This window comes from Mus musculus, chromosome 13, assembly GCF_000001635.26.
Source record: "Mus musculus strain C57BL/6J chromosome 13, GRCm38.p6 C57BL/6J".
Lineage (NCBI taxonomy): Eukaryota > Metazoa > Chordata > Mammalia > Rodentia > Muridae > Mus > Mus musculus.
In genome coordinates this window covers 61,481,410-61,491,949 of record NC_000079.6, presented here as the reverse complement: position 1 = coordinate 61,491,949, position 10,540 = coordinate 61,481,410, and the positions used below count along the sequence as shown (strand labels likewise).

The 10,540-nt window shown below is 37.3% G+C and overlaps 1 pseudogene; it reads left to right on the top strand.

Moving 5' to 3' along the window:
* On the top strand, nt 1,912–9,741 carry Ctsm-ps2 (cathepsin M, pseudogene 2; annotated as a pseudogene).
* Nucleotides 9,742–10,540: the final 799 nt, after the last annotated feature.

Sequence of the window (10,540 nt, the reverse complement as noted above, 5' to 3'; positions counted from 1 at the left end):
CAGGTGGTGTGTCTCTAGTCAAGAACCTAAGAGAGAATGTCTTAAAATGGCTTTCTCTAGTACCTCCCCTTCACTGGTGCCTCTATCTCACTGAGGTAATGTGTTTTGTTCCAAAGACCTAAGGTTGGGACTGATGGATTAGGAGCTGCAGAACTCCCCCACTTTTGTGAGGAGGTGTCAAGAGTTAAAGTTCAAAATAAGCCCATCTGTTCATGTATGACAGGCAGGAATATGATGATATTGTGTGGCCCCAATTCATGAGGAAATCTTATGCTATTTAGAGAAGCTTTGCTGTATAAAAAATCCTAGGTTACCTATGTCACAAGTCCATAGGTTTATAGATTTTGAACTTATAAATTTATCTTGATAAATTTCTAGTAGATATGCAGTTCACATTCCTAGAATTGTTTTCATGTGCTGCATCTCCCTCCCTCCCTCCCTCCCTCCCTCCCTCCCTCCCTCCCTCCCTCCCTCCCTCCCTCCCTCCCTCCCACTCTCCCTCCGACTCTCCCTCCCTCTCACCCTCTCTCTCTCTTATCTACCATGTCTTCCTATATACCTATCCATCCATCTGTTATCTATCTATTTATCTATCTATCTATCTATCTATCTATCTATCTATCTATCTATCTATCATCTATCTATCTATCTATCTATCTATCTATCTATCTATCATCTATCTATCTATCTATCTATCTATCTATCTATCTATCTATCATCTATCTATCTATCTATCTATCTATCTATCTATCTATCTATCTATTTCTATTTATATATCTATTAACTACCATATCTATCTTTCCACAAATCTATCCTCTATCTATCTATCTATCATCTATCTATCTATCTATCTATCTATCTATCTATCTATCTATCTATCTGTCTATTCATCCATCCATTATTTATCTATTATCTGTCTGTCTGTCTGTCTGTCTGTCTATCTATCTATCTATCTATCTATCTATCTATCTATCTATCTAATCACCTATCCCTCTCTGTCATCTATTTGTCCATCTATACATCTGTCTATTATCTATCTATCTATCTATCTATCTATCTATCTATCTATCTATCAATCATCTATCATCTATTATCGATCTGTCTGTATCTATCCATTGATCTATCTATCTACACATCCATCCAGTATCTATCTATCTATCTATCTATCTATCTATCTATCTATCTATCTATCTATCTATCGAATCATCTATACCTCTCTGTCATCTATTTGTCCATCTATACATCTGTCTATTATCTATCTATCTATCTATCTATCTATCTATCTATCTATCTATCATCTATTTATGTATGCATTTATCTCTCATATATTACATATGGATCAAATTTTCTCCTTTCTCTAATTCTACCAGGTGCTTGGCTTTTTTATGGATAAAGTAAATTTCATTAATTGAGCCTTTAGTCCAAATATATGTTTAGTCATTTTCAAAATCTTTGTATAAATATTTGGAAGAATAGTTCAAATAATTTTAACTACCATGGATGTTATTCTTTCTCAGGAAGGAGTAAGAAGGTATTCTAGAAGTGTTGGTGCAGTCACACCTTTCTATATTCTTTCTTTATTTCTTTTATATTCTTTCTATATTTCTATATTCTTGAGATATGACTCCTGCTGTCTTCCTGACCATCTTGTGGTTGGTAATGGCCTCATCATCACCATCACCTGATCCCATTTTGGATGCTGAATGGCAGAAGTGGAAAATAAAACATGGAAAAACATACAGTCTGGTTGGTAATTTTGGAACTGTCCAGAGAGAACTCAGAGAGTTTGGTGACATGGTTTGCCTTTGGTGACATGGTGACTGTGACACATATAGCATCACAATGTTGTTTTCTCTTCAATTCATTCGTGTCTTTTGCTTTTCAATTATTTATGCATTTTTTTTCCTTAAAGACACTTGAAAAATTCAGGAAAGTGATGATTGAAATCCCAGTCCCAACTGTCAAGAAAGGGAAAAGTGTCCAGAAACGTCTGTCTGTTAACCTGCCCAAGTTTATAAACTGGAAAAAGAGAGGCTATGTTACTCCTGTGTGGACACAGGTATGGCTATATCACGTGCCCATCTTACTCAGCCACTGAGGAAATTGTGAAGGGGCATGTCTGTGTGTTGAGTGAGCTCATTTTTATGAAATTTTTGTTCTTCTTGTGCTTTTATACAAGGCATATAGATCATTTCCATGCACAATTACCTTACTATTGCATCTCTACATAGTGTCTCCCTCATATCTTTAGACTTCATGTCATCTCTCATTACTATTTATATCCTGCCCTTATGTGCATGTATGTCAATGAGCAATGCTTGTCCTGAAAATCCACCAGCAGGCAAGTCTCCAATGTAGACTAACCTTTTCTTGACAGATTTCCATCAGCTGCATTTTCTGACACAGTATTCAGCTTTTTGATTTGGAGTTGCTATTTGTTTATGAATGATTGACTATTGTTCTCTGCTTAGGGCAGATGTAATTCTTGTTGGGCTATTTCTGTGACTGGTGCCATAGAAGGACAGATGTTCCAGAAAACAGGCCAACTGATCCCTCTGAGTGTACAGAACCTAGTGGACTGCTCTAGACCTCAAGGCAATAGGGGCTGTTATGTAGGTAATACATACCGTGCATTGAAGTATGTGGTGGAAAATGGAGGTCTAGAGTCTGAGGCAACCTATCCTTATGAAGAAAAGGTAAGTTGATTTTTTTTATGCTACTGTCATGTCAGGGATGTTATTGTAGTACTGTCTTTGCAGATATGGCTAATGATATGGTTTTGCTGTAGCTGATCCTACTTCTACAAACATGGAGAACAATGCAACACTTTTATATAAAATATGAAAATTCACTATGAAAATTTCTTATTGACAGCGAGAATGAAATGGGTATCATTGATAACATGATTTTCAGTCCCTAATCTCCTGGTAGCATTTTACTTCCAGGCATGATTTATAAAAGCCCAGATGTGGGGAGGCTCAATTACAAAGACCAGAGTGTCATTCTGACTCCTTTTCTACAGGGTCCAGAGAGAAGTAACTTTGTGTGTTTAACTCTTTACATTTTCAAGGAAGGATCATGCAGGTACAATCCAGAAAATTCTACTGCTAGTATCACAGGCTTTGACTTTGTCCCAGAGAATGAGGATGCCCTAATGAATGCTGTGGCAACTATAGGACCCATTTCAGTTACAATCGATGCAAGGCATGAATCTTTCCTGTTCTATAAAAGAGGTAAGCATGTGCCATTTTTGATATTAGTTGGAAAAAGATCTGTGATGTTTCATTGCATTTCAATTCAATGGGTCATTTTTCAAAACATAAAATATGATGTATTCATTTGGGTTTTGCAATTTTACAGCTATCCATTCAAAAATCTTATGTAACATTTGTACTTGATATGACCTTTCCCTTGCATATGAGCAATGCTTAATCCATAAAATTTTTGTTTAATGTAATTCCTCATTTTTTCTACATGTGGTATGAATTTAAGATTCTCAGTGAAAATACATTTCTAGAATAGCTTAATGAAGATCTTGAATTAAGTAACTTATGCTCAGGGGTGCTTGCTTGCAAATAGGGTTCTATCAGTGAAAACACAAAATCTGAATTAATCATTGTCTGTGCTCCTTTGTGATCACTTGGATTTCTCTGAATTCTAATGAGGACCTATATCATTATTCCTGTCAATGACTGATCCTATGGATACTGGAGTTTCTGTCACTTCAGTGAAGTCAGAAAACAGCATACTTATTGTTGGTATCCACTGTTCTTATCAGTTTCCTGGGCCTCTCACTGCTTTATGGATTTTATATTTCAGGTATATATCATGAGCCAAACTGCAGTAGCTCTGTTGTCACACATGCTATGTTACTGGTTGGCTATGGCTTTGTTGGAAATGAATCAGAAGGCAGGAAATACTGGATTGTCAAGAACAGGTATAAACTGCTCAAACTATTGATACTTGAAGTTGGAAGGAGATATTTTTCAGTTTTAGTGAGAGTTTCCAGAAATCCTAGAAAATACTGTTTTATTTAAATTAAACAAAAACATTTTTTCTATTCTTTTTTTCTTTTTTCTTTACTTTTCTCTTATTATGGGAATGTGTGTGTACACACATACATGTTTATGGACATTTGTCTATGTGTTTTTTTTATATACAGACCATAAATTCACATCAGTTGTCTTTCACATCAGTAGTCCTCCACTTAACAGTAGAGGCAGGAAATCCTGCTGATCCCAGAGTACACTCTCTTGGTTAGTGTGTCTACTCTTTCTATTCCAGTTATGTTCTTCCTCTAGGAATTCAGGTGTTAATGATACCTTGTATTTAAGTTTTATTACTTTTATTTATATATAAGCTTATATGAGTGAATGCTTTATGTTGGCACATGTCTGTGGAGACCTAAATATTGGTATCATATTACCTGAAACTCCAGTAAGAGGGGGTGTGATCTGAATTACATTTGTTCTGTGTGGGAGCCATTGTCCTCACATTCTTTTTTTTTTTTCCATTTTTTCTTAGGTATTTAGCTCATTTACATTTCCAATGCTATACAAAAAGTCCCCCATAGCCACCCACCCACACTCCCCTACCCACCCACTCCCCTTTTTTGGCCCTGGCGTTCCCCTGTACTGGGGCATATAAAGTTTGCATTACCAATGGGCCTCTCTTTCCAGTGATGGCCAACTAGGCCATCTTTTGATACATATGCAGCTAGAGTCAAGAGCTCCGGGGTACTGGTTAGTTCATAATGTTGTTCCACCTATAGGGTTGCAGATCCCTTTAGCTCCTTGGGTACATTCTCTAGCTCCTCCATTGGAAGCCCTGTGATCCATCCAGTAGCTGACTGTGAGCATCCACTTCTGTGTTTGCTAGGCCCCAGCATAGTCTCACAAGAGACAGCTACATCTGGGTCTTTTCGATAAAATCTTGCTAGTGTATGCAATGGTGTCAGCGTTTGGATGCTGATTATGGGGTGGATCCCTGGATATGGCAGTCTCTACATGGTCCATCCTTTTATCTCAGCTCCAAACTTTGTCTCTGTAACTCCTTCCAAGGGTGTTTTGTTCCCACTTCTAAGGAGGGGCATAGTGTCCACACTTCAGTCTTCATTTTTCTTGAGTTTCATGTGTTTAGGAAATTGTATCTTATATCTTGGGTATCCTAGGTTTTGGGCTAATATCTACTTATCAGTGAGTACATATTGTGTGAGTTCCTTTGTGAATGTGTTACCTCACTCAGGATGATGCCATCCAGGTCCATCCATTTGGCTAGGAATTTCATAAATTCATTCTTTTTAATAGCTAAGTAGTACTCCATTGTGTAGATGTACCACATTTTCTGTATCCATTCCTCTGTTGAGGGGCATCTGGGTTCTTTCCAGCTTCTGGCTATTATAAATAAGGCTGCTATGAACATAGTGGAGCATGTGTCCTTCTTTCCAGTTGGACCATCTTCTGGATATATGCCCATGAGAGGTATTGCTGGATCCTCCCGTAGTACTATGTCCAATTTTCTGAGGAACCGCCAGACTGATTTCCAGAGTGGTTGTACAAGCCTGCAATCCCACCAACAATGGAGGAGTGTTCCTCTTTTTCCACATCCACGCCAGCATCTGCTGTCACCTGAATTTTTGATCTTAGCCATTCTGACTGGTGTGAGGTGGAATCTCAGGGTTGTTTTGATTTGCATTTCCCTGATGATTAAGGATGTTGAACATTTTTTCAGGTGCTTCTCTGCCATTCGGTATTCCTCAAGTGAGAATTCTTTGTTCAGCTCTGAGCCCCATTTTTTAATGGGGTTATTTGATTTTCTGAAGTCCACCTTCTTGAGTTCTTTATATATGTTGGATATTAGTCCCCTATCTGATTTAGGATAGGTAAAGATCCTTTCCCAATCTGTTGGTGTTCTTTTTGTCTTATTGACAGTGTCTTTTGCCTTGCAGAAACTTTGGAGTTTCATTAGGTTCCATTTGTCAATTCTCGATCTTACAGCACAAGCCATTGCTGTTCTGTTCAGGAATTTTTCCCCTGTGCCCATATCTTCAAGGCTTTTCCCCACTTTCTCCTGTATAAGTTTCAGTGTCTCTGGTTTTATGTGAAGTTCCTTGATCCACTTAGATTTGACCTTAGTACAAGGAGATAAGTATGGATCGATTCGCATTCTTCTACATGATAACAACCAGTTGTGCCAGCACCAATTGTTGAAAATGCTGTCTTTCTTCCACTGAATGGTTTTAGCTCCCTTGTAGAAGATAAAGTGACCATAGGTGTGTGGGTTCATTTCTGGATCTTCAATTCTATTCCATTGGTCTACTTGTCTGTCTCTATACCAGTACCATGCAGTTTTTATCACAATTGCTCTGTAGTAAAGCTTTAGGTCAGACATGGTGATTCCACCAGAGGTTCTTTTATCCTTGAGAAGAGTTTTTGCTATCCTCGGTTTTTTGTTATTCCAGATGAATTTGCAAATTGCTCCTTCTAATTCGTTGAAGAATTGAGTTGGAATTTTGATGGGGATTGCATTGAATCTGTAGATTGCTTTTGGCAAGATAGCCATTTTTATAATGTTGATCCTGCCAATCCATGAGCATGGGAGATCTTTCCATCTTCTGAGATCTTCTTTAATTTCTTTCTTCAGAGACTTGAAGTTTTTATCATACAGATCTTTCACTTACTTAGTTTGAGTCACGCTGAGATATTTTATATTATTTGTGACTATTGAGAAGGGTGTTGTTTCCCTAATTTCTTTCTCAGCCTGTTTATTCTTTGTGTAGAGAAAGACCATTGACTTGTTTGAGTTAGTTTTATATCCAGCTACTTCACTGAAGCTGTTTATCAGGTTTAGGAGTTCTCTGGTGGAATTTTTAGAGTCACTTATATATACTATCATATCATCTGCAAAAAGTGATATTTTGACTTCCTCTTTTCCAATTTGTATCCCCTTGATCTCCTTTTGTTGTCGAATTGCTCTGGCTAATACTTCAAGTACTATGTTGAAAAGGTAGGGAGAAAGTGGGCAGCCTTGTCTAGTCCCTGATTTTAGTGGGATTGCTTCCAGCTTCTCTCCATTTACTTTGATATTGGCTACTGGTTTGCTGTAGATTGCTTTTATCATGTTTAGGTATGTGCCTTGAATTCCTGATCTTTCCAAAACTTTTATCATGAATGGGTGTTGGATCTTGTCAAATGCTTTTTCTGCATCTAACGAGATGATCATGAGGTTTTTGTCTTTGAGTTTGTTTATATAATGGATTACATTGATGGATTTTCGTATATTAAACCATCCCTGCATCCTTGGAATAAAACCTACTTGGTCAGGATGGATGATTCCTTTAATGTGTTCTTGGATTCGGTTAGCGAGAATTTTATTAAGGATTTTTGCATCGATATTCATAAGAGAAATTGGTCTGAAGTATTCTATCTTTGTTGGATCTTTCTGTGGTTTAGGTATCAGAGTAATAGTGGCTTCATAAAATGAGTTGGGTAGAGTACCTTCTACTTCTATCTTGTGAAATAGTTTGTGCAGAACTAGAATTAGATCTTCTTTGAAGGTCTGATAGAACTCTGCACTAAACCTGTCTGGTCCTGGGCATTTTTGGCTGGGAGACTATTAATAACTGCTTCTATTTCTTTAGGGGATATGGGACTGTTTAGAAGGTCAACTTGATCCTGATTCAACTTTGGTACCTGGTATCTGTCCAATAATTTGTTTATTTCGTCCAGGTTTTCCAGTTTTTTGAGTATAGCCTTTTGTAGAAGGATCTGATGGTATTTTGGATTTCTTCAGGATCTGTTGTTATGTCTCCCTTTTCATTTCTGATTTTGTTAATTAGGATTTTGTCCCTGTGCCCTCTAGTGAGTCTAGCTAAGGGTTTATCTATCTTGTTGATTTTCTCAAAGAACCAACTCCTCGTTTGGTTAATTCTTTGAATAGTTCTTCTTGTTTCCACTTGGTTGATTTCACCCCTGAGTTTGATTATTTCCTGCCGTCTACTCCTCTTGGGTGAATTTGCTTCCTTTTTTTCTAGAGCTTTTAGGTGTGTTGTCAAGCTACTAGTATGTGCTCTCTCCCGTTTCTTCTTGGAGGCACTCAGAGCTATGAGTTTCCCTCTTAGAAATGCTTTCATTGTGTCCCAAATGTGGGTACGTTGTGGTTTCATTTTCATTAAACTCTAAAAAGTCTTTAATTTCTTTCTTTATTCCTTCCTTCACCAAGGTATCATTGAGAAGAGTGTTGTTCAGTTTCCACGTGAATATTGGCTTTCCATTATTTATGTTGTTATTAAAGATCAGTCTTAGGCCATGGTGGTCTGATAGGATACATGGGACAATTTCTATATTTTTGTATCTGTTGAGGCCTATTTTGTGACCAATTATATGGTCAATTTTGGAGAAGGTCCCGTGAGGTGCTGAGAAGAAGGTATATCCTTTTGTTTTAGGATAAAATGTTCTGTAGATATCTGTCAGGTCCATTTGTTTCATAACTTCTGTTAGTTTCACTGTGTCCCTGTTTAGTTTCTGTTTCCACGATCTGTCCATTGATGAAAGTGGTGTGTTGAAGTCTCCCACTATTATTGTGTGAGGTGCAATGTGTGCTTTGAGCTTTACTAAAGTGTCTTTAATGAATGTGGCTGCCCTTGCATTTGGAGCATAGATATTCAGAATTGAGAGTTCCTCTTGGAGGATTTTACCTTTGATGAGTATGAAGTGTCCCTCCTTGTCTTTTTTGATTATTTTGGGTTGGAAGTCGATTTTATCCGATATTAGAATGGCTACTCCAGCCTGTTCCTTCAGACCATTTGCTTGGAAAATTGTTTTCCAGCCTTTCACTCTGAGGTAGTGTCTGTCTTTTTCCCTGAGATGGGTTTCCTGTAAGCAGCAGAATGTTGGGTCCTGTTTGTGCAGCCAGTCTGTTAGTCTATGTCTTTTTATTGGGGAATTGAGTCCATTGATATTAAGAGATATTAAGGAAAGGTAATTGTTGCTTCCTGTTATTTTTGTTGTTAAAGTTGGTCCTCACATTTTAAGCACTGAGCCATCTTCAGCCCCCCTTCTTGGCTTTTAGTGGTATCCTGGACATGAATTTCAGTTTTTCCTTTTGGCATAACCCTCTTTTGTATCTCAACATCTAGATTAACTAACTCTTACTGCAATGTTACTATGTTCATCCACTGGTTTCCTTTGGTGCTAATATCATGCTTGTACCAACGATTTTCAAAAATATGACACAACCATTATTTCTGAACCACCCATGAAGGGAGAATAGTTTTATCATTTCCTTGCTGAGATTTTGATGGTCATGTGTGAGAAAATACTTGGTTCCAAGTAGTTTATCATCTTTTATTTTTACCCTGTATTATCGCTCAAAGATCAAATGAGGCATTATAATAATCCACTCTGTTGTGTAATTTTCACTAAACAGAAAACATGATTTCTTTCAGCATGGGTACAAAATGGGGCAGCAAAGGCTATATGAAGATTGCCAGAGATCAGGGAAACCACTGTGGAATTGCTACATATGCCCTTCACCCCAGAGTGTGTACTGCCTGGTAGTGACAAGGAAGGAATGGACAGAAGACAATATGTAGAAAAGAAGCACTTAGATTTCAAAGCAAATGGTCACTGCTATTTATATAAGACACTTCAGTCATTGAAAAGCCAGTGATGTGGATTTTGTGACATCTTTTACTCTTGTAAGATATGACCATTACTGTAACTGATTCCATATACTGGTTTGTATTTGTTTTCTATAACAGTGTTGTTTTTCTTTTTCCTGTGACAAATTAAGTCTTTAAAAATAAAGCTTTCTTTAAATGTTGCTCAGCCAATTATGTTTCCTTTATTGAGAGTTCTATGTTTAGATCTGTACCCCATTTTTAACTTGGATGATTTTTTAAAATTAATTTCTTGAGTTCTTTTTATATTTTGGGTATTAGTCCTCTATCAGATCTCGATTTGGTAAAAATCTTTTCCCATTCTCGTTGGATTCAGCCTGGCATCCAGTTTGATTATCAGGGGAAGGCAGTGAAGGGTGGAATTGCTGAACAGGGACAAAAACTGATGATTTTGGTGATTAACTCTCTTTAACTCTTTGCTATTCTGTGGCCAAATGCTGCTGGCTTCTGGCAGTGATCTCCTGCTTATAGCAGTAGGGGATTTAAAAAGATAGTTTAATTTCTTGTGCTTTTTTTCTCTTTGACACCTGGGCCACTCACTAATCAGATGAGAAGGTCAGAGTTAGTTAACACTTTGTGATCCAGAGAGAAAAGAAAAGAAAGTGAGGCATTCAGAAACACACACACACACACACACACACACACACACACACACACACTGAATGAAGTGGAGAAAGAAAAGCTGCAACAACCCTGTATTGCTGTTTTCAGTTTTTATACTTTCTCTAAAATATTACTTCATATAACTCTCAGGTAGAACTTTTATACTTTCTCTAAAATATTACTTCATATAACTTCATATAACTCTCAGGTAGAACTGTTAGAGCAGGACAGTTGATTACATGAATTTCTAAACACTTT